At 44.9% G+C, this 26024-nt stretch overlaps 1 protein-coding gene across 1 annotated transcript in view; it reads left to right on the plus strand.

Moving 5' to 3' along the window:
* DPYSL3 (dihydropyrimidinase like 3) overlaps positions 1-26024 on the plus strand; it is a 319685-nt gene that overhangs the window by 62116 nt on the left and 231545 nt on the right. The window lies entirely within an intron of this gene.

Consider the following 26024-nt stretch of genomic DNA (forward strand, 5'->3'; position numbering starts at 1 on the left):
ACAAGGTCGTGGCCCCGCTGGAAAGTGGGGTGTCCTCACACAACGGCAAAAAGGTTTGTTGCCTCGCGGGCAGGGGCCGTGGACTTGCAGCCCAGACCCACGTTTCATCACTCCTTGGGTACTGGAGATGCGGGCTGCCCTCGGGAACCAGTGGAAGTGCAGTGCCGGCTCCTGCACAGTGACAGGAGCAGGGTGCTGCACGTAATGTCACAGTCCTGTGATTGAAGAGGAGTCAGCACTTTGGTGTCACTCCTCGGCAGGTGACACCCAAGTGCAGGCCGCACCTCCCTCGCACCCCCCGTTGTGACGCCACTGTGTGCGTGTTATAGGTTAAATGGTTATGAAGCCTGTCCATTTTGAAAATCCAGGTTAGAGAGAAAGGAAAAGTAAAGGGATTTATTTGTGTTCAATTAAAATTTGTGCCTCAATATATGCCTCGTCTTAAGTGTGCAGGAAATGTATTTTTAAAGTTTTAGAACAGAGGGTGATTGCATTATTGTTCGGGGACTCAGAATGTTTGGGGTTATTCATAAGTACTTGTGGTATTGCTGTTGCTAGCCATTGTTACTTCTATACACTATCCATTCATCATTCTAGAGGTTGGTCTGTGTGTTGATTGATCCATGATACTTTAAATAGCAGCTTCAGTGGGAGATCCTTGCCACATATCTAGCGGGAAATCCTTGCTGGTTCTAGTGTTTCATGTTATACCTCTTTTACATCAGCATATAACACTGGTTATTGCACATGAACGTGCATCACCCGTGTTGTTGCTCGGTGTAAAAGGTCCCAGTTAGAATAATCCAGGTCGAGTGACCAGCTATTCCAACTCGGGTAGGTTGCAGGGTTGAACACGTGGTCAACCCGGCAAACCATGCAGTGTAAACGGTAGCCGGGTCGAATCGACCCAGCTTCCCGTTTATAGTGAATGTACGGGCCGCGTCACGGGCAACGTCACTAACCCGGCAATATGCTGGGCTGGCGACTGCAGTGGGAAAGGGGGCTGATGCGGGTCTCAGCCGGGTAGCACCGGTGTCAGGCTCCCGGCTGCGACCCGCGATTTTTGGTCTACAATAGGTATTAGTGTTCCCATGCATATCCTGTCTCCTATTCTGCTTTTTTCCTGACTGTTGCCTGTGTATTCCTACTCTGCTGCTTGTTTGCCTCCTTTTATTAGCAGTTGTTTGTATATCCTAATACTTCTGTTTTGAATGCTGCTTGGTCCGATCTCTTCTTGTGAACCCTTCTGTTTGAATGTTGCCTGGATTGACGTTGCAGTGCAGATTAGAGGTGTGTAAAAACACAACAAATCACTTCATTTGGATGATGGATTTATTTCAATGACTTGGCAAGGGTTGGGAAGATGAATTTAGCACGGCATCGTTTTTTCATCACAGAAAAAATTGTCATAATGGTCGTACCTGACGAAAATCCTAACCTTGTCCCTATGTTTTCAGTGGGACAAGGCGGTAAATGCTCCCAATCAATTTCCAACTGGTTAACCCCTTTGCCGTGAAGGACAATTGAAGCTTGTCCTCCGGATGTACCATAAGACTGCAGAGAACGAGTCCCACTTGTCCTCCACAGCTACTGGTGGGCTTTAACATTTTTTTTTTGCAAGCTTGCTGACATTACATTAGTAAAAAATAAATACTGCCAATACAAGGAAAGGATGTGTTAGGCCTTTGTCACTATAGCAGGAGACACCCTGGCAGTGTCCTTATCCTACTCACAACTGATTCGAGCCCACAAAAGGACGTGTTGTTTAGGCACCATAATCTACTATCAATAGCAACACTTTAAAATGTCTTCTAATGGCTGTCATTACATTATATTGTTTATAAATAAGGTAATGTGAGTAGCATTTACTACTAACACTATCAAGTCTCACCTCTACATCTCCCTCAAGTTCAAAGTTAACATAGAGCTCCTCTTGTTAATTTTCTCTACAGTATGTTCTTTGGCTCCTGTGCACTAAAAGCTTTGCAACTCCGTAATATAATATTCACAGGGCTTGATGGAGTGGGTCACATCCGGAAATGGGCCGTCATGTATGACCACAGTAAAGAGTGGGCATCTCTGACATTCCCTCGCTCGTGGTGGGGGTGGCACCAGTCTCACTACTATCAGTACGTCCTTGGTGATTTCCCCTGTAAGCTCAGGGCACAAATGCATCCTACTCTAATAGAGAAGGGTGTGATCGTGGTAAAAAAAAAAAAAACTTGTTCATTTCTAAGATCATATGCATTTGAAAATTTAAGATTATGTACTTTCAAAACCATGGCCCTCATTCCGAGTTGTTCGCTCGCTAGCTGCTTTTAGCAGCTTTGCACACGCTAAGCCGCCGCCTACTGGGAGTGAATCTTAGCATAGTAAAATTGCGAACGAAAGATTAGCAGAATTGCGAATAGACACTTTCTTACCAGTTTCTGAGTAGTTCCACACTTACTCGGCATCTGCGATCAGTTCAGTCAGTTTCGTTCCTGGTTTGACGTCACAAACACACCCAGCGTTCGCCCAGGCACTCCCCCGTTTCTCCAGCCACTCCCGCGTTTTTCCCAGAAACGGTAGCGTTTTTTCACACACACCCATAAAACGGCCAGTTTCCGCCCAGAAACACCCACTTCCTGTCAATCACATTACGATCACCAGAACGAAGAAAAAACCTCGTAATGCCGTGAGTAAAAAACCTAACTGCATAGCAAATTTACTTGGCGTAGTCGCAGTGCGAACATTGCGCATGCGCAATAAGCGGAAAAAATCGCTGCGATGCGAAGAAATTTACCGAGCGAACAACTCGGAATGAGGGCCCATATTGTAGCTTTCTCATTGAAGCTAGCGCTGTGTAGAATATACAGGGTGATTCAAAAGTCGCAGTACACACTTTTTTTTCAAAAGCTGTGCAGAAAATATGAAAACTGACTGATATTTAATATGGCTGATTTAAAGATGGCGCCCATGTTCGGTACATACCCTAAAAGATAGCCCTCCTCACTCATACCTCACTGGAGTATTCCTGCACAGTTTTTTAAACAAAAGGATGTACTGCGACTTTTGAATCACCCAGTACATTTCAGTAACCTTCAGTATTTCCAATAAAAAGCCTTTGATTCTCAATTGGTCCACACAGTTATTTAAAACAATATACATGACACAAATCTCACACATCTCTTACAAATGGCTGAGTAACTGATACCAGCTGTATTTTTAACAATTGTCCACATAATAAATCAAGTGAGGCCTTTACCATAGTGCTGAAAATTGTTTTACTAGTCACTTAGTAATACATGAAATCCCTTCTTAATGTAACCTTTGTGTGGGATGTAGACAAACTGTCGAGAGTAACAATGTTGACACCAAAATGTTGTCAGGCTGCGGGTGGGAGGGTTAGGCTGCGGGGGTGGGATTTAGGGTTAAGCACTAGAGGGAGGGTTAAGGACATACAATCACTCGAACAGCGGCTAATCGTAGGTTTGAACCACAAGTCACAGTTACATAACTACCATTACCTGGAAGGGTATCAGTACTAAATTCCGCCGGCCGGAATCCCGGCGGTCGAAATCCCGACTCCGGAATCCCGACCACACAATCCCGACAGGGGTGGCGAGCGGAACGCAGCCCATTGCGGGCTCGGTTCGCTCGCTACGCTGCGGGCACGGTGCCTCGCTACGCTCGGCACACTATTATATTCTCCCTCTATGGGTGTCGTGGACACCCACGGAGGGAGAATATGTCGGGATTGTGGCGGTCGGGATTCCGGCATCGGTATTTCGACCGCTGGGATTCCGGCCGGCGGCATCTTGACCGCATCCCCCTGGAAGACGTTGCTGGAACCACTGCAGATGTCTGGAACAGGTAAGTCACTGCTAGGCCACCAGGGTCAACATGTTGACATTCTAACATGTCAACATTTCTTCAGTGTTGACATGATGAATGTCTACATTATGACTGTAAACATATTATGCCCAACCCCTTTGTGTATCAGAGGACTATTTCTTTTATTAACACATGAGAATATTGGAGCTAGTACATCAGTGATTGGTGGACATCTCAGCAGTACGTAAAACATCATATCAGTGAGATAACATTAAAAATAACCACATGTTAGTGTATGAACTGTAATACGAAGTGAACAGATGAGTAACATTTTGGCCCTCATTCCGTGTTGATTGCACCAAGAAACTTTTTGCTGCTGGTGCGATCAACTAATCCCTGCCTATGGAAGAGTGTATTTTGACATAGCAGGGCTGCGATCGCTTGTGCAGCCCTGCTATTCTAAAAAAGTTTCTCACAAATCAAGACCAGCCCTGGACATACTTACCCTGTGCGACGGATCCAGCGATGATGGGCCTGGCTTTGACGTCAGACATCCGCACTCCGTTGGCCTGGACACGCCTGCGTTTTTCTTACCACTCCCCGAAAATGGCCTGAAACGGTCAGTTGATGCCCCGGAACGCCTTCCTGCAGTCAATCTTCTTGCTTTCTCCGCAGTCAACGACACACGTGTGCAATGTGCACGCCGCACATGCGCATTCCAGACCCGATCGCACCACTGCGAGGAAGTGCAGCGTGCGATCGGGTCAGAATGAGGGCCTTTGTTATACATTTATTGACTTGTTTTATAAAAATACAATGAAAATACAGGTTGAGTATCCCATATCCAAATATTCCGAAATACGGAATATTCCGAAATACAGACTTTTTTGAGTGAGAGTGAGATAGTGAAACCTTTGTTTTTTGATGGCTCAATGTACACAAACTTTGTTTAATACACAAAGTTATTAAAAATATTGTATTAAATGACCTTCAGGCTGTGTTTATAAGGTGTATATGAAACATAAATGAATTGTGTGAATGTAGACACACTTTGTTCAATGCACAAAGTCACAAAAAATATTGGCTAAAATGACATTCAGGCTGTGTGTATAAGGTGTATATGTAATATAAATGCATTCTGTGCTTAGACTTGGGTCTTATCGCCATGATATCTCATTATGGTATGCAATTATTCCAAAATACGGAAAAATCCGATATCCAAAATACCTCTGGACCCAAGCATTTTGGATAAGGGATACTCAACCTGTATTACCAATCGACGTTTAATGAATAGAATAATTTGAGTTGCGTGCACCTGGCGTGGTCAGGGGGTCTTGTACTGCCAAATAGAGACCGTTCATAAGTGTTATGGCTCTTATTGACCTTTGTGCTCTGTTTTCTTTTAAAGTTTGTTGATGTTTACTTTTTGCATTCACTGTTCGCATTGAACTGCAGATGTAGTCATGCTTATCTTACTGCGATGTGGCATGCTGCGACACGGCTTGCTGCATGGCATGCCAAGCTGTGGCTATTTGCAGTTGGTGATTGCATAAAGTTTATGAAATGCTTTAAGCATATAATGTGGCTTAAAGAAAGTTATCATAATCAGTTTGATGATGATTGACTTGTGAATGTATTGTTTAAGTAGAAATTGTTTTCTCTTACGTCCTAGAGGATGCTGGGGACTCCGTAAGGACCATGGGGTATAGACGGCTCCGCAGGAGACATGGGCACTGTAAAGCTCTAGAATGGGTGTGCACTGGCTCCGCCCTCTATGCCTCTCCTCCAGACCTCAGTTAGTTCCTGTGCCCAGTGGAGACTGGATACACTGCAGGGGAGCTCTCCTGAGTTTCTCTGAAAAAGCTTTTGTTAGGTTTATTATTTTCAGGGAGCACTGCTGGCAACAGGCTCCCTGCTTCGTGGGACTGAGGGGAGAGAAGCAGACCTACTTAAATGATAGGCTCTGCTTCTTAGGCTACTGGACACCATTAGCTCCAGAGGGAGTCGGAACGCAGGTCTCACCCTCGCCGTTCGTCCCAGAGCCGCGTCGCCATCCTCCTCATAGAGCCGGAAGATAGAAGCCGGGTGAGTATAAGAAGAAAGAAGACTTCAAAGGCGGCAGAAGACTTCAGATCTTCATGAGGTAACGCGCAGTGGTAACGCTGCGCGCCATTGCTCCCAGCTCACACACACAGGCGCCACAGTAAGGGTGCAGGGCGCAGGGGGGGCGCCCTGGGCAGCATAAATATACCTCAGATAAGATTGGCAGAGTACTTATATATACTGTAGAGGCTATATAATTCCAAATCCCCCGCCAGTATAAAGATGTAGAGCGGGACCGAAGCCCGCCGTCGGGGGGCGGAGCTTGATCCTCCAGCACTTACCAGCGCCATTTTCTCCTCAGCATGCTGCAGAGAAGCGGCCCCGAACTCTCACCCTGCTGTTAGCTAGTACAGAGGGCCAAAACGAGGGGGGGGGGGCACATTATTTGGCGCAAAAATGTGGTGTTTTTACACATATATAAAAAGCGCTGACAGGCTGGGATTTTTGTCTCATTGTACAGTGGCGCTGGGTGTGTGCTGGCATACTCTCTCTCTGTCTCTCCTAAGGGCCTTATTGTGGGTCAGTCCCCATAATATTAAGGTATCCCAGTGTGTGTGGGGGTGTCAGTACGTGTGTGTCGACATGTCTGAGGTGGAAGGCTCATCTAGGGAGGAGGCAGAGCAGATGATTGTGGTGTCTCCGTCGGCGCCGCCGACACCTGATTGGATGAATAGGTGGAATATTTTAAATGCTAATGTGACTTTATTACACAAAAGATTGGACAATGCTGAGTCCAAGGAAAAAGCAGGGAGTCAATCCATAGCTTTGACTGTGTCACAGAGCCCTTCGGGGTCTCAGAAACGTCCCCTTTCACATGTAGTAGACACTGATACCGACACGGATTCCGACTCCAGTGTCGACGATGATGATGATAAGTGGCACCCAAGGGTGGCCAAGAGTATTCAATATATGATTGTTGCAATAAATGAACGCCCTGTTTGAAAAAGCTTGGGAGACTCCAGATAAGAAACTGCAGATTCCCAAGAGAATTATTATGGCATAACCTTTCCACTCCCAGGACAGGTTACGGTGGGAATCCTCACCCACGGTGGACAAGGCTTTAACGCGCTTGTCAAAAAAGGTGGCGCTACCATTCCCTGATACGGCAGCCCTCAAGGATCCTGCTGATCGCAGACAGGAAACTACCTTAAAATCAATTTATACACATACGGGTGCCCTACTAAGGCCGGCAGTAGCATCGGCATGTGGGGGTAGCGCAGTTGCAGCGTGGGCAGATACCTTGTCATCTGACATTGACACCCTAGATAAAGATACCATTTTGTTGACCTTGGGTCACATTAAAGACGCAGCATTATATATGAGAGAAGCTGTGAGAGATATTGGGCTGTTGGGTTCAAGAGCCAATGCCATGGCAATTTCTGCTAGACGGTCCCTGTGGACCCGCCAATGGATGGGTGATGCTGATTCAAAAAGACATATTGAGACTTTGCCTTACAAAGGTGAAGTTTTATTTGGGGAGGGCCCCGCGGATCTGGTTACCACAGCTACCGCTGGTAAATCTTCTTTTTTGCCTTATGTTCCCCCACAGCAAAAGAAAACACCTCAATATCAGATGCAGTCCTTTCGGTCGCATAAGTTCAGAAAGGGTCGGGGCTCTTTCTTCCTCGCCAGAGGTGGAGGTAGAGGAAAAAGAGCGCCTGCTACGGCTAGTTCCCAGGGACAAAAGTCTTCCCCGTCCTCTACAAAATCCACTGCAGGACGCTGGGGCTCCGCTGAGGGAGTCCGCGCGGGTGGGGGCACGTCTTCGACTCTTCAGCCAAGTCTGGGTTCAGTCGGACTTGGATCCTTGGGCGGTAGAAATTGTATCCCAGGGATGCAAACTAGAATTCGAAGATGTGCCTCCTCACCGATTTTTCAGATCAGTCTTGCCAGTTTCCTCCCCAGAGAGGGAAACAGTGGCAGCTGCCATACAGAAACTGTATCATCAGTAAGTGATTATCAAGGTTCCCCCTCTACAACAGGGGAAGGGTTTTTATTCAAGCCTTTTTGTGGTCCCGAAACCGGATGGCTCGGTCAGGCCCATTATGAATCTAAATTCCCTGAACCTATATCTGAAAAGGTTCAAATTCAAGATGGAATCTCTCCGGGCAGTGATCTCCAGCCTGGAAGGGTTTTTTTTTAATGGTGTAATTAGACATAAAGGATGCATACCTTCATGTCCCCATTTATCCTCCTCATCAGGCGTACCTGAGATTCGCTGTACAGGATTGTTATTACCAATTTCAGACGTTGCCGTTTGGGTTTTCCTCGGCCCCGACAAGGTAACGGCGGAAATGATGGTGCTCCTGCGCAAGCAAGGCGTCACAATTATCCCGTACTTGGACGATCTCCTGATAAAGGCAGTTCAAGGGAAAAATTGTTACAAAGCGTATCTCTCTCCCTGAGAATACTACAACATCTACCAAAGTCGCAGTTGATTCCAACAACTCGACTGTCGTTTTTTGGACATGATTCTGGACACAGAAAAACAAAAGGTCTTTCTCCCAGAGGAAAAAGCCCAAGTACTGCAGAACATGGTCAGAGACCTGTTAAAGCCAAAAAGAATGTCAGTACATCAATACACTCATGTATTAGGAAAGAGGCCATGCCACACGGACTTTTCAGTGGGAACTTCTGTACAAGTGGTCAGGGTCCCACCTGCACATGCATCGGAAGATTGCCCTGTCTCCCCGGGCCAGGGTCTCTCTCCTGTGGGGGCTCCAGAGTGCTCACCTTCTAGAGGGTCGCAGGTTCGGCTTTCAAGATTGGGTTCTGGTGACCACGGACGCGAGCCTCCGAGGAGGGGGAGCAGTCACACAGGGCAACAATTTTCAGGGAATATGGTCAAGCCAAGAGGCTTGCCTACACATCATTGCTGAAATTGAGGGCCATTTACAACGGCCTAAAACAAGCGGAGAATTTTCTTCGCAACCTACCTGTTCTGATCCAGTCAGACAACGTCACGGCCGTGGCGCATGTGAACCGCCAGGGCGGGACAAAAAGCAGAGCAGAAATGGCAGAAGCCACCAGGATTCTTCGCAGGGCAGAAAATCATGTAAGCGCTCTGTCAGCGGTCTCCATTCCAGAGTGGACAACTAGGAAGCAGACTTCCTCAGCAGACACGATCTCCATCCAGGAGAGTGAGGACTTCATCAGGAAGTCTTTACAGAGGTGACAAGTCGTTGGGGACTTCCTCAAATAGACATGATGGCATCACGCCTCAACAGGAAGATTCAGACGTATTGTTCCAGGTCGAGGGACCCTCAGGCAGTGGCGGTGGACGCCCTGGTGACACCGTGGGTGTTTCAGTCGGTCTATGTGTTCCCTCCACTTCCTCTCATCTCAAAAATATTGAGAATCATAAGACGAACAAGAGTGCAGACGATACTCATTGTTCCAGATTGGCCTCGAAGGGCCTGGTATGCAGATCTTCAGGGACTGCTCTCATAAGATCCGTGGCCCCTTCCTCTCAGGGAGGACCTGCTACTACAGGGGCAGTGCGTGTTCCAAGACTTACCGTGGTTACATTTGACGGCATTGCGGTTGAACACCAAATCCTAGCTAAAAAGGGTATTCCAGAGGAGGTCATTCCTACTCTTATTAAAGCTAGAAAAGATGTTACGGCGAAACACTATCACCGTATCTGGAGAAAATATGTGTCTTGGTGTGAAGCCAAGGATGCTCCTACTGAGGATTTCCAACTAGGACGTTTTCTCCATTTTCTACAGACAGGAGTGGATATGGGCCTAAAGTTAGGCTCAATTAAGGTGCAGATTTCTGCCTTATCCATATTCTTTCAGAAGGATTTGGCATCTCTCACAGAAGTCCAGACTTTGGTAAAAGGAGTGTTGCACATCCAACCTCTTTTTGTGCCCCCAGTGGCACCATGGGACCTTTAACGTGGTGTTAAGTTTCCTTGAGTCACACTGGTTTGAACCGCTTCAAACAGTTGAATTGAAGTTTCTCACTTGGAAAGTGGTCATGTTATTGGCCTTGGCATCTGCGAGGCGGGTGTCCGAGTTGGCGGCCTTGTTTTTCAAGAGCCCCTATCTGATTTTCCATGCGGATCGAGCAGAGTTGAGGACTCGTCCTCAATTTCTGTCTAAAGTGGTTTCGTCATTTCATATGAACCAACCTATTGTGGTGCCTGTGGCTACGGGATCCTTGGAGAATTCCAAGTCCCTTGATGTAGTCAGGGCCTTAAAGATTTATTTAGCCAGAACGGCTACGGTTAGGAAAACAGATGCACTGTTTGTCCTGTATGCAGCCAACAAGGTTGGCACTCATGCATCTAAGCAGACTATTGCTTGCTGGATCTGTAACTCGATTCAGCAGACTCATTCTACGGCTGGATTGCCGGTACCAAATTCAGTAAAGGCCCATTCCACTAGGAAGGTGGGCTCTTCTTGGGCGGATGCCCGAGGCGTCTCGGCATTACAGCTTTGCCGAGCAGCTACTTGGTCGGGGTCGAACACTTTTGCTAAGTGCTACAAGTTGATACCCTGGCTGATGAGGACCTCGTGTTTGCTCAGTCGGTGCTGCAGAGTCATCCGCACTCTCCCGCCCGTTCTGGAGCTTTGGTATAAACCCCATGGTCCTTACGGAGTCCCCAGCATCCTCTAGGACGTAAGAGAAAATAAGATTTAAAACCTACCGGTAAATCTTTTTCTCCTAGTCCGTAGAGGATGCTGGGCGCCCGTCCCAGTGCGGAAACATTCTGCAAGACTTGTATATAGTTATTGCATACTTAAGGGTTAAGTTATAGTTGAGATCGGCCTCTGGCTGATACTGTTTTGTTCATACTGTTAACTGGTTATTGTATACCACGTTGTACGGTGTGTATGGTGTGGGCTGGTGTGTATCTCGCCCTTAGATAACAAAATCCTTTTCTTCGTACTGTCAGCCTCCTCTGGGCACAGTCCTAACTGAGGACTGGAGGAGGGGCATAGAGGGAGGAGCCAGTGAACACCCATTCTAGAGCTTTACAGTGCCCATGTCTCCTGCGGAGCCATCTATACCCCATGGTCCTTACGGAGTCCCCAGCATCCTCTACGGACTAGGAGAAAAAGATTTACCGGTAGGTTTAAAATCTTATTTTTTTCAAAGTCTGCCCCCTCTTTTGCCCCTCAAGGGGCTATCAGTGCTTATTGTCTAGGCTGGTAATGGCAAATTTGGAGGTACAGACCATGGCCATAACTAGGTGTGTGCCTGCGGTGCTTAGCACACAGCGCATGTGCACTGCATATGGACTGTGGGCGCAGCATTGCGGGCAACACCGCCAGTTCCACGCTGCAGTAGTTCTGCACCGGTATGTAACTGCAGCGATCGATTGGTCACCTATGCTGCAGCGCTGACTGCTGTATACGTTTTAGGAGGCGCTGGGCAGTCACAGCTCTACCTGGCATAGGGTGGGCTCTACTGGCATAAGATGTGTCAGAGGCTCTACCTGGCATTATGTGTATCAGGGTCTCTATCTGGCATAATGTGGGTTCCACCAGGCATAATGTGTATCAGGGGCTCTACCTGGCATAATGTGAGCTCTACCTGACATAATGTGTATCAAGGACTATACTGTGGTGTAATTTGTGTGAGGGGCTCTACCATGGCATAATATGTATAAGGGGCTCTACCATGGAATAACGTGTATCAGGGGTACTACTGTGTGGTGTAATGTGAATAATGGACACTACTGTACCGTGTAATGTGAATAATGGACACTACTATGCCATATAATGGGAATTGGTACTATTCTGTGGCCACGCCACTTCCCCATAAAGCCATTCCCCTATATTTATGCCATGCACCTTCAGCGCACTCTGTCCCTATTATAAATATGGTGGGAGTGGGGGCACCATTTCTTTTTCTGTCACAAGGCAGCCAAATGTGTAGTTATGGCACTGGGACAGACACTATTAGAACCCTCAATAAAACCAATACTAACACTAGTTTAGTGTAGACTGAGCTGGTGGCACTCTGACGTGCAAAAAATGAATATGGCACTTCCTACAAGAAAAGAGTTCTGTGCTGAAAGCGCTAGGACTCCTCCCAGACTCCTGATATGGTGAGTGTGGGGTATTTCATTGTTTTACATAAGAAATAAAAAAGATTTTTTAGCTGGTTAACTAATAATTCTAGATAAGAGATAAGATAAGAATCATTTATTGTCACTGTTCATAATCATGTACAGCGAAATTACATACAGTTTCATGTCATATACACAATAAAATACATCACATAAGTTTAGCAAGGTTGAGAATTCAAACCGACAATCGCAGAAGGGAAAAAACTATTCCTTAACCTAGTGGTACGACATCTTAAACACCTATAACGTCTCCCTGATGGCAGGAGGGAAAAAAACACATTACAGGGATGACCCCTATCTTCAATCATCTTGTTTGCCTTTGACAGACTCCTCGCGGTGAATACATCCGCCAACCTAGGCAAGGGTTGGCCGATGATCCTCTCCGCGGATTTAATCACTCTTTCCAAGGCAACAAGATCCGAACTCTTGGCATTACCATACCACACCGTGATCACGTAGGTTAGCAAGCTGTCAATCACACAGCGATAAAAGTTAACAAGAGTAGATTGCTGCAGACCTGCTACTCGGAGCTTTCTTAAGAAAAAAAGACGCTGCTGAGCCTTCCCAACCACGGACGTGATATGCAAGGACCATGATAAGTCCTCCGTGAATTTAATCCCCAAAAATTTCATATCGGTGACCCTTTTCACCTCCTCACCATTCAAAATCAGCGGACAGATGCTGTTTTTTTTAGATTTCCTAAAGTCTATCACAACCTCCTTGGTTTTCTTACTATTTAATAACAGGTTGTTTTTAACCCCCCACTCAGCGAGCCTTCTCACTTCCTCTCTGTACCCACTCTCATCTCCACCGGTTATCAAACTCACCAGAGTGGTATCATCCGCAAACTTAATCACAGAGATTGTATCCAAATTAGACTCCCAGTCGGAGGTATACAAGGAATATAAGAAGGGACTTAAAACACAACCCTGCGGAACTCCTATACTTAACACCAGTTCCGAAGACAAGTCAGAGCCCAGTCTGACTGTCTGTGGACGGTCCGACAAGAAATCCAACAGCCAATTACATATGGCCGCATCATATCCAATCCGTAAAAGCTTTTTTACTAACACCGCTGGTACTACCGTGTTAAAGGCGGAGCTATAATCCACAAATAACAATCTAGCATAGGTGTCTCTATTTTCAAGATGACAAAGTACTCTATGAAGCACAATAAGAGCTGCGTCCTCAGTTGATCTGTTCGACCGATAGGCAAACTGATTAGGGTTAAATCCCAATGGGATGACACTTTTTAGATGGACCAGAACAATTCTCTCAAAGCACTTCATAATCAATGAAGTGAGAGCAATCGGCCTATAGTCGTTCAGACAAATGACCGACGCAGACTTAGGAATTGTGACAGTTACTGAAGTTTTGAAGCACCGTGGAACAGTGCATTGACTCAGGGAAAAGTTAAACATCTTTGTGAAAATGCCTGCCAACTGCTCAGCACATGCCCGTAATACGCTGCCTGGAATACGATCCGGACCAGGAGCCTTTCTTACGTTCGTTCTTCTAAAACAATCCCTAACTTCAACTTCAGTTAGGGTCAGAAAACTATCGGAGTGTAATCTAAAAGAATTACCCATAGAAGAGTCAACCTCTTCAAAACGTGCATAAAAGTGATTTAGCTCATCAGCCGAAGACCGCCCATCCTGACAGAAGTAGAGCTTTTATAATCAGAGATGCATTTAATTCCTCTCCACATCGTTCTTGCATCACCTGATTCTTTAAAATGGTTTTCAATTTTACTCAAATAAGCTTCCTTAGCAAGACGAATACCTTTTTTTAAGTTAAAACGGGCAATCGTATAAGCTAATTTATCTTTTGCTCTAAACGCCCTATCTCTAGCTCTCAATAAGGAACTAACCTCACTGTTCATCCAAGGCTTATCACTTTGGGAAGGTACGAATTAACTTCCTCTTAGTAACACTTTCAATGCAACAGTTAATATACAGTGACACCATTGATGCCAAGCGATCGTTATCAACACTTAAATCTCCAGTAGCCTCGTCAATAAACTGATCCCAATCGGTACACTCAAAGCAACCGTGCAAACTTAATAAAGCTTCCTCAGGCCAGATCTGAACTTCCTTAGTAATTGGTCGATCCCTCCCTAATACCGACAAATATCTGGGAATTAACCAGAGTGATGAGTGATCGGACTGCCCAACATGAGGACACAAAAGACATTTATATGCCTGCTTAACATTGGTATAAACATGGTCAAGAGTGTTAGCCCCCCGAGTTGGTACCAAAACATTCTGTACAAAGGGGGTAATTCCGAGTTGATCGCAGCATCAAGTTTGTTAGCAGTTGGGCAAAACCATTTGCACTGCAGGTGTGGCAGATATAACATTTGCAGAGAGAGTTAGATTTGGGTGTGGTGTGTTCAAACTGAAATCTAAATTGCAGTGTAAAAATAAACCAGCCAGTATTTACCCTGCACAGAAACAAAATAACCCACCCAAATCTAACTCTCTCTGCAAATGTTATATCTGCCCCCCTGCAGTGCACATGGTTTTACCCAACTGCTAACAAATTTGATGCTGCAATCAACTCGGAATTACCCCCAAACTTGGGAAACACAGATCTTAAATTCGCCTGATTGAAGTCACTGGCAACAATAAATGCACAATCCGGGTGTACGGTCATCTGTTTGGAAAAAGAAATAAGCAAGATATGTAATGCCAGGGCAATATCGCCTGCATGGGGATATACACTGCGGCCACAAAAACCACAGAAAATTCCCGAGGCAAATAAAATGGTCTACACCGCATAAGCATGAGTTCCAAATCAGCAGAACAGAAGGTCTCAATCAGATCCGCGTTGGAACACCATCGGTCGTGAATATATATGCAGAGATCACCGCCTTTTTTCTTACCAGACTCAGAAGTCCTATCGAATCTGAACAAAGTCTCAGTAAATATCATCAAAGAACTATTGGCTAATGTCCTGTTGCAGGCAATTTTCAGCCTGACCTCGTTCAGCTTGTGGTGAGAGATCTAACATGTGCTAAAAATATGCTAGGCAAAGGAGAGTTAAAAGACCGTTGCCTCAATCTTGCCAGCAGACCAGCTCGCTTACCCCTCTTCTGCTTCCTCAGCCTGCGGGGGTGCTGACTCAATGATATGCTATGCTGCCAGCTCTGCCTTTCCCAAGGCCTGGACCCACCACGGCTCTGATGATTTTTTCCCTGCCAACTGTGGTGGTGGTATTTCTTCCCTGTAGTGCCCCCAGCAACCTCAGGTGTAGCACCCACGAAGCTCCCCTCAGCGTCTCCTCAGCTCCCCCCTGCTCTCCGGGGTAAAGATTCTCCCCGCGTATGCCCTCCCCTGCAGGAGTCCCAGGTGCATCAACTTCCACACCATGGGGCCCCGCACCAGACACCGGGGACGTAGACATCAGAACCGCTGCCCTCCTGACCCCAACAGCATTGTCCGGAGGCCCAGCAGCAGGAGCTGGGGGCGCAGCCGAAGCTGAAGCAGGAGACGCCGGAAGCCGGAGATGCGTTGCCCAGGCAACCCCAGAAGCGCTTGCCGGGGACGCCATCCGGGGCACAGCAAGAGCCGGGGACACAGCCGGGGGCCGGAGATGCGGCACTGATCTAGCAATCCTTGACATGACTAAACAGTTGTATGTACAGTGCCTTGCTGAAGTATTCACCCCCTTTGCATTTTTCATGTTTTGTTGCCTCACAACCTGGAATTATAATGGATTGTTTGAAGGTTTGCATCATTTCATTCACAAAACATGGCTACAACTTTGAAGACCTTTTTTTTTAAATATTATTATTGTGAAGCAAACAATAAATAGAAAAAAATAACAGAAAACTTCAGCGTGCATAACTATTCACCCCAGTAAAGTCAGTACTTTGTAGAGCCACCTTTTGTGGCAATTACAGCTGCAAGTCGCTTTGCATAAGTCTCTATGAGCCACTGGGATTTTTGCCCATTCCTCAAGGCAAAACTGCTCCAGCTTCTTCATGTTGGATGGTTTTCCGCTTGTGAACAGCAATCTTCAAGTCTGACCACAGATTCTCAATTGGATTGAGATCTGGGCTTCGACTAGGCCATTCCAACACATTTAAATGTTTCCCCTTAAACCACTCGAGTGTTGCTTTAGCAGTATGCTTCGGTTCATTGTCCTACTGGAAGGTGAACCTCCGTCCCAATCTAAAATCACAGTCAGACTCAAACAGGTTTTGCTCAAGAATATCCCTGTATTTAGCACCATCCATCTTTCCCTTGACTCGAAACAGTTTACCAGACCCTGCTGCTGAAAAACATCCCCACAGCATGATGCTGCCACCACCATGTTTCACTGTCTGGATGGTGTTCTTGGGGTGATGGGATGTGTTGGGTTTGTGCCAGACATAGCGTTTTCCTTGGTGGCTGAAAAGTTACGTTTTAGTCTCATCTGACAAGGGCACCTTCCTCCATACGTTTGGAAAGTCATCCACGTGTCTTTTGGTAAACTCAAAACGTGCCTTCTTATTTTTAACACTAAGTAATGGCTTTTTTTCCGGCCACTCTTCTATAAAGCCCTGCTCTATGGAGTGTACGGCTTATTGTGGTCACATGCGCAGATACACAGTCTCTGCTGTGGAACTCTGGAGCTCCTTTAGGGTTACCTTTGGTCTCTGTGCTGCCTCTCTGATTAAGGCCCTTCTTGCCCGGTCTGTGAGTTTTGGTGGCCTACCCTCTCTTGGCAGGTTTGTTGTGGTACCATTTTCTTTCCATTTGAAGCTGATGGATTTGATGGTGCTCCGGGGGATCATCAAATATTTGGATTTTTTTTTTTTTAACCCAACCCTCACTTGACTTCTCAACAAGTTTGTCCCTGACTTGTTTGGAGAGCTCTTTGGTCTTCATGTTGTGATGCCTCTTGCTTAGTGGTGTTGCAGCCTCTGGGACCTTTCTGAAAAGGCGTGTTTGTACTGACAGATCATGTGACACTTAGATTGCACACAGGTGGACTTCATTTTACTAATTATGTGACTTCTGAAGGTAATTGGTTGCACCAGAACTTTTGGGGGGCTTCATAGCAAAAGGGGTGAATACATATGCAATTTTCTAATTTTATTTTATAACAAATAATTTTTATACATTTTTATCATTTCACTTCACCAATTTAGACTATTTTGTGCAGATCCATGACATAAAATTCAGATAAAAAAAAATGTAAATTACAAGTTGTAATGTAACAAAATAGGTAAAAAGCCAAGGGGGGTGAATACTTTAAAAAGACACTGAATGTTTGGACTTGCAGAACTTTCTGCATTGGTATTCAGGGCCTGCTGGGACCAGTAGTGTGCCTGTAAAAAAATTATATATATAGTATAAAAACAACACAGTACTTTTCAAAAGTTTTAGGCAGGTGTGGAAAAAAAAACTGCAAAGTAAGAATGCTTTCAAAAATAGAATTGTTAATAACTGATAAAAATAAAAGTGAATCATAGAAGAGGATTATACATTAAATCAATATTTGGTGTGACCACCCTTTTCCTTCAAAACAACATCAGTTCTTCTAGGTACACTTGCATACAGTTTTTGAAGGAACTTGGCAGGGAGGTTGTTCCAAACATCTTGGAGAACTAACCACAGATGTTCTGTGGATGTAGGCTTACTCAAATCCTTCTGTCTCTTCATGTAATCCTAGACAGACTTGGTGATGTTGAGATCAGGGCTCTGGGGGGAGGCATATCATCACTTCCAGGACTCCTTGTTCTTATTTACGCTGAAGATAGTTCTTAATGATATTGGCTGTATGTTTGGGGTTGGTGTCCTGCTGCAGAATAAATTTGGAGCCATGATGGATATGTACCTGCCTGTATTTCTCAGCATTGAAGCACAAAGAAACGGGCAACGTTGAGGACCGTAGACGCAGTGGTCGGTCAAGGAAACTAACTGTATCTGATGAAAGAGGGGGTACAATCCAAAATACATATAACATATGTAGTGATTCGGTTGCCTTTGAACAGTTAGTTGGTGCTTCCCCTGTCTACTACTGATTGTACCCTCAATCCACCACATATATGTATTATTTTCTAAACCAAAATGACAAATTTCTCCCATTACAGATATTACATTAATACGTTTCAGATTTGTTTCTATTGTTTTTATTATGCATTAATATTTATTGAGATTAAATGTTGAAATATACAGTCATTTTCAGTTTGTATTTGTCGTTCTCTTGTTCCTGTTGCTTTACTGGATTTCAGTGATGTGCTTTCTTTTGAAATATAAGAAAAAGATGTGCAAAAAAAATAATTAGAATTTGACACACATTCTATATATCAACTGATTGTAAAGAGAAAGTGCATTTGTTTATTCTGTAATCTGGAAATCTTGTCTATTTTATTTATTTCTTTATTTTGTTTATTCTTTTTACACAGTGAGATCTGCTGGGTGTATCCAGATAAATATTGGTGATTAGAGGTGGACAGTGTAGGCCATTCGGTCTGATGTCGCAGGATCCACCAAGCTTTCATGTTAGCTCTTATTGTATAACAAATTCAGTCTAAATGTAGTTCTACCATAAATCACCAATCCCATATCTCATGTCCCCTCACACAATCTGTGTAGCTCTTTTCAGAAGGCTAATGACAATGACATCTGTCCGCACTGCGGGGGATCAGTTTAAGTCTTTTGTGTTCTATGTAAATGTTCCATTAAGTTACTGCGGACAGAATGTTATTCCCAAAAGAAATGCCCATAGCTGTAAGTACACATTTAAGTATACATTTACCGGGGAAATTGAAGATGAGAGCCCAGCATAAGACTGTTCTGTTTCTTTGAACTGAATAATTAATCTTATATGCTATTGGCAGAGGAGGTATTAGATGTTTGAGAAGTCACAATGCACTTTTTGTTGTCATCATAAGGAGATAACATCATTTGCTTAAGGACGCAAGATGTTGTCTGGCACTAGCACATAATAGCACGTAACAGAGGTCCTGATTTTCCAAGACTTGGGCTGCTCCAGCTAGGCCAGCTGTTCTTCCTACGTATTAATCTTTTAATCTGCTAATTCTCCCAAATAACATATGTGTTTGTTGATATCTACAAACAAATGTTTTTCTATTTAAAATCAAAGTATAAACTTTTTAATAGCTAACTGAACTGTTGCAGTAAAATTCACCAATATAAATAAAATAATTGTACTGCAGCTGCTACCATGACTATTAATGGTGGTCATTCACATGATAACTAACTGTCTGCTTTGAAACCCTCCCACCTTCAAGAAGTCACATTTTCTGTATGGTAGAAAAAACTATTTGTCCGATTTACTATTTGGAAAAAAATAAAAAAGATCTTTTTAACAGCTCCTCCTGTGTAGTGCCTGGGACTTCGATGTACAAATAAGATAGAAGAGTGACATTCATCAATATACCATGTTACCTTGTGGATTAAACTGAAAACACAGAGTATGAAGTCGATAGACCATTTAGTTCTGTAGTTTCATTAAATAGGGTCCACATGATGCTTGCAATGAGCTCCATTTATTAACTTTTAGGGCGGTACCCAGTTAGCTAATAACCCCAGATGATGGATTCCCTGGGGCTATCCAATTAGCCCTGATATTCGGCATTTATCTGGGATTATGCAGCACGTGAAGCATAAACCCGTATAACCGGCCCGCAGAGCCACGATAGCACATAGGTCTGGGAACTTATCCCAGATCCCATGTGTTATCACCCGAAAACGGGTAATTTTTCGGCCTAAAAAATTAGATTAATTAGATAATCATTCAGTCAAAAATTGCGCTATCAACCTGTTTTTATTGGCCCCAAAAACTAGCGCATCTAATTGGCTATCCCCGCCAAATTGCCACCATATGGTCAAAATTCTGCTAAGTAGCAGAATGTGCAATCCATGAGATCGCATGCTGGGGGCCGCCCATCATAGGGCAAGGCCGCCCAGCATGCTGACTGCTGCTCCCCCCCACTCTTTATCAAGCAGAAATAGCGATCGCACCATAATTTCTGCTGGATAGCAGAAATTGAGGTTGCCTCCTGCCGGTGCAGCTTAGCTCATCCCCCGCAATGCTCCGTCTCCGCCAAGGAAACGAAGCGTTGTCGCCCAAGCCCCGCGAGTGCTTTGCCTGATTGACAGGCAGAGGCGTTAGCATTTTCTATAGGCACCCTCAGAAAATGCGGGCGCATGCACAGGACGGGTGCTGCGCATTTGCGGCCGCATCATTTTCGTAATTTTTGCGGTTGGATGGCTTATTGCAATCTGACCTGAATCGGGACTTCAAACTGTACAGTCTTCATTGATCCAATCCTTGTTTGGGACACACCAAGCAATCTCTATACCTGCTAAAGTGCTCCCGGACTGCTGAGCATCACTGGATGAAATCTCGCTCCAGTGCCAGCTTCCTTCATTATAAATTCATGCTCTATCTTACTTTCTAATCAAACCTACTTTACTTCTCAAATAGCTACCCTGCCTTTTATTTCAAAACAAGTTTTTCTCGACTTCCCACACGTGCATTTTGCTCCGCTGATACGGGAAATAAATACTGCAGCAGAGAATTCTGGAATGATTAATATCAGAGACTGGAGAAGTAATTATAGGGTCTATTTACTTGGATAGAGATAAAGTGGAGAGAGATAATGTACCAGCCAACCAGCTCCTAACTTTTCAAACCCAGCCTGTAACATAGCATTTAGGATCTGATTGGCTGGTACATTACCTCTGTCCACGTTAACTCTCTCCAAGGCTTAGTACATAGACTCCTTAGTTACAGGGTTTTAAAGTAGAGCAGGGCATTGGGGGTTATTCAGGTTTGTTAGCAAACCACAATAAAAAGATAGAAAAAAAAAAAGGCTCAGATGTAACATGTGCAGAGAGAGTTAGATTTGGGTAGGTTACATTGTTTTTGTGCAGGGTAAATACTGGCTGCTTTATTTTTACACTGCAATTTAGATTTCAGTTTGAACACACCCCACCCAAATCTAACTCTCTCTGCACATGTTTTATCTGCCCCACCTGCAGCGCAACATGGTTTTCCCCATTAGTAGTCTTTTTTGGTTTGCTAACAAACCTGAATAAGACCCTATGGGGGTCATTCCGACCCGATCGCTCGCTGCAGTTTCTCGCAGCGCAGCGTTCGGGTCGGGACTGCGCATGGAAGCCGTCGTTGCCTAGCGATCTGAGGCAGAGGCGGTCGCTGGGCGGGAGGGGGCTGGACGACGGCGTTAAGCCGCCATTTAGGGGCGTGGTCCGGCCAACGTAGGCGTGGCCGGACCATTAGGGGGGCAGGCCGCTGCAGCTGTGTGACGTCACACGCAGCCGCTGCGGGCCGGGGAGCGACGAGTAGCTCCCTTCCAGCACGCTAAAGCTGCGCTGGTCGGGAGCTACTCTTGAACTGCAAAGGCATCGCCGCTGTGCGATGCCTTTGCACTTCTGCGGGGGGGGGGGCTGCACTGACATGCGGGGCGGACTAGCCCTGTGCTGGGCGTCCCCCCGCATGTCAGTGTGAATGATCGTAGCTGTGCTAAATTTAGCACAGCTACTATCAACTCGGAATGACCCCCAATATGCAGAGGTGCTAAGCACCAACCACAGAATATTTGAGTTCCACTATTACTTAGATAGTTGTCATTACATTGTAAACAAATCAAGGGCTGCCAGTAATCTGCTGTCACAAACTCATACCTTTTAGGTGGGGGTGTTTTTTTGTTTTAGTTTTTTAATATATTTTTTCATACATTTTTTAGACTCTTAATTTTAGACCCTTGTAAAGCTGGAAAAGCTGAGAATGATCTGTCCTCTGCCTCTCAGAATGTAAGCTGACTTTGCAGGCAAGAAAGATAGGCATGATGCAGGAAGCTATTTCCACTTGTTCCACCATTGTATGTGTCCTTAAAAAGTGTGTTGTCTCGCACCCTTCCCATTAATGCTGCATTCAGACTGCAAATGCCGGATCCTACCCGGTAAGACAAACGTGTACTTACCGGGTGGGATCCGGCATTTGCACTCCGCTGCTGGCTTTCCGACCCGGCAATATACCGGGTCGGTTGCCATAACAACGGAGCGCGCAGCAGCAGCAGGGGCGGGGGTGGAGGCGGCGTCGAGAGATGAGCTCATCTCCAGCGCCGCCTCTCCCTATCTTGTGAATGGGAACCGTGTCGCATCGACACGGCTCCCATTCACACCGCACCTGACCCGGTAATCAACCCGGGTAAAACCCTTCTTTTTTACCGGGTTGATTTACCGGGTCAGGCGACCCGCTAAATCGGCCAGTGTGCTTTCACATCGCACACTGACCCGGTTCGACACGGCAATATGCCGTGTCGGTACCGGGTTATTTGTGCGATGTGAAAGGGGTATAAGAGGAACAGATTTATAGGTACAGGTTGAGTATCCCTTATCCAAATATTCTGAAATACGGAATATTCCGAAATACTGAATTTTTTGAGTGAGATTGAGATAGTGAAACCTTTGTTTTCTGATGGCTCAATGTACACAAACTTTGTTTAATACACAAAGTTATTAAAAATATTGTATTAAATGACCGTCAGGCTGTGTGTATAATGTGTATATGAAACATAAATTGATTGTGTGAGTGTACACACACTTTGTTTAATGCACAAATTTATTACAAATATTGGCTAAAATTACCTTCAGGCTGTGTGTATATGGTGTATATGAAACATAAACGCATTCTGTGCTTAGACTTACGTCCCATATCCATGTTGTCTCATTATGGTATGCAATTATTCCAAAATACGGAAAAATACTATATCCAAAATACTTCTGGTCCCAAGCATTTTGGAAAAAGGGATACTCAACCTGTATTTCCAATCAGTGTAATAAATTCATAAGCACAACAGTGTTATATGTAAAAAAGACAGGCATAATATTCCCCTCATTCGCTATACTGTACTATGTATATATATATATATATATATATATATATAAACACACAAATGTGCCTGCAGTATGGATGGTGTAATGGTTAGCATTACTGCCATGGCCCTAACTGTGCAGAGTTTGTATATTCTCCCCGTTCTTCCGTGGGTTTCCTCCGGGTACTCCGGTTTCCTCCCACAATCCAAAAATATACTGGTAGGCTAATTGGCTCCCAACAAAATTAACCCTAGCATGAATGTTTCTGTGTGTGCACGTGATAGGGAATATAGATTGTAAGCTCCACTGGGGCAGGGACTGATGTGAATGGATAAATATTCTCTGTAAAGCGCGGCGGAATATGTGTGCGCTATATAAATAACTGATAATAATAATATCACACACATATATATATATATATATATATACACATACACACACATACATACATATATATATATATATATATATATATACACACACACAGTAAAGATATGTGTGTGTGTGTGTGTGTGTGTGTGATGCAGGCATATTTAAACAATATGTGTGTGTGTATATATATATATATATGCACACATACATGTGTGTGTGTGTGTGTGTGTGTGTGTGTGTGTGTGTGTGTGTATATATATATATATATATATATATGTATATTTGGTTTTCGGGGAGCACCTAATCTAGATTATACATGTCTGTATGGGATACAATTCCTTTTTCATATACAGTCGAACCTGGTTAAGTGGGATATCAAGGGACGGCACGTTTAGTCTCACTTATAGAGGTATCTCACTTATCCAGGTTCAAGAAGTGTTTGTCTCACTTATGCAGTTTCAATCAGGACAGCCCTGTAAATCAAGGTACAGGGTACTTTACACCCCTTTCACATCTTCAGTGCCGGATCCCAATTGGAAATGGGTCCTTCCCGGGTGGGATGCGGCATTGGAGACTATGTGCTGGCTTCCCGGGTCGGTTGCCATAGCGGCGGGGGGCGGAGCCAGCAGCGGAGGCGACGCTGGGAGATGAGCTCATCTCCACGCCACCTCTCCCTGTAGTAAACAGGTCCCGGATCGCCTCGACCCGGGAATCCTTTTTGACTGCCACTGACCCTGCATTCAACCCGGTGATAATGTCGATTATCTTACAGGAAAGAAAGCTATACCTTATACACACTTTAAATACACCTTAAACCTTTAGCCGCTGCGGCCGCTATACTTAATACACACTCTACGTACTTTGTACGCTATTAGCGTACAAAGTCCCGTGCTGTGTACGGACTTAGCGTACAAACGCCGCGCTGACGGTACAAAGTACTCACAGCGCGTACACACCCAGAGATGCACTTTAAACCTTCTTCAGCAATGCAAAAATAATAATACACTTTAAACCTTAGCAGGGCAATGAGGACACGACACCAATTGTGATTTCACCGCTGGGTTCCGACACCACAGTGGATTATTTCTGAAAGGGGGTTTTACATTACAAATCATACACTACAATAAAAGACAATATAACAGAATAATGTCTACAGTCAATGTACATACGTGATTGGAATCGCTTGCGCTACCCGGCCCGGTCCTCGGTCATCTGATAGATAACTTTGTGAGTCTTCTGCCAGGCCAGGCTGCAGCAGGCTTTATTTATACAATTCTTCCAAAAGCAATACAATGGATACTGTAATCCCTTTGTCCATTGGACACAGGAATGCACTTTTACAGTACAGGAGAGGTCATAGGTCAATTTGCAAAGGTAGGCGATGTATTTCCCAACTGCTCTTGTGGGTGGTCTCCTCTGGATTCCCACCGCATACATAATATATAGTAAATACAGTTTATATCTATATTCTGCTTCTGCACATAACTATCCGCAGGAACATGCGATCTTCCGCAGACCAACACCGGAATGTTACCCTTAAAATACCCTACAGCTGGATACCAAACACCACCTTATAACCTTAGTCTGTCCCCTCTTATCCTGTAAAGGTGAATCCCTTTGTTCTGGAATCATTTAAACTGTTGTTACTTTCTGATGTGGTGCAGGGGGACTATGTGTACAATGGCCCTCATTCCGAGTTGTTCGCTTGCAAGCTGCTTTAAGCAGCATTGCACACGCTAAGCCGCCGCCTACTGGGAATGAATCTTAGCTTAGCAGAATTGCGAACGAAAGATTCTCAAAATTGCGAATAGAAATTTCTAAGCAGTTTTTGAGTAGCTCCACACTTACTCTGCCACTGCGATCAGTTCAGTCAGTTTCGTTCCTGGTTTGACGTCACAAACACACCCAGCATTCGCCCAGACACTCCCCCGTTTCTCCAGCCACTCCCGCGTTTTTCCCAGAAACGGCATCGTTTTTTCACACACACCCATAAAACGGTCAGTTTCCGCCCAGAAACACCCACTTCCTGTCAATCACACTGCGATCACCAGAACGAAGAAAAAACCTCGTAATGCCGTGAGTAAAATACCAAACTTCTTAGCAAATTTACTTGGCTCAGCCGCAGTGCGAACATTGCGCATGCGCAGTTTGCGGAAAATCGCTGCGATGCGATGAAAAATAACGAGCGAACAACTCGGAATGCGGGCCAATGTGCACTATTTGGATTAAATATGTAATGTTTTGATAGCTCTCCATGCGTTCACAAACTCTACCGTAAATACCCATACCACGCGCAGGACCGCGGGAGCGACCATACGCAAATTGCGAGTATGTGCACGCACGACAGAACAAGTACACGCGCAGAGGCCATCTGTGTGTAGTTTGTACGTGATGTGTGTACTGCAATATTTTTCGACTTTGACAGTCCACCCTTTGGCAGTCACCAATAACTGCCACTATCTAATCACTAAACAGAAAAATTATCTACACAATATCTACAGAAAATTGGATGGTCGGGGGAGAGTGGTAGGTAGGAAAGGTATGACCTAGTGGGATAGTAAAAAGCATGTATGTATGAATCCATGTCTGAGGGACATGTATCATCGTGCCGTATATGTTCTAAATAAGCTTCGAGGTATTGCGAAGTATACATTAAATCCTTCTTATCCCGTATTAAGGGTCTGTAAGTGGGCCGACAAACACTACCGAGCTCTTTTCGGCTTCTTGTTAAAACAAATGGGGTGCACATTTAGTTGATGATACATGGAGGGGGAACATATGTGAGTGCTAGT

The sequence above is a fragment of the Pseudophryne corroboree genome, chromosome 6 (assembly GCF_028390025.1).
Source record: "Pseudophryne corroboree isolate aPseCor3 chromosome 6, aPseCor3.hap2, whole genome shotgun sequence".
Lineage (NCBI taxonomy): Eukaryota > Metazoa > Chordata > Amphibia > Anura > Myobatrachidae > Pseudophryne > Pseudophryne corroboree.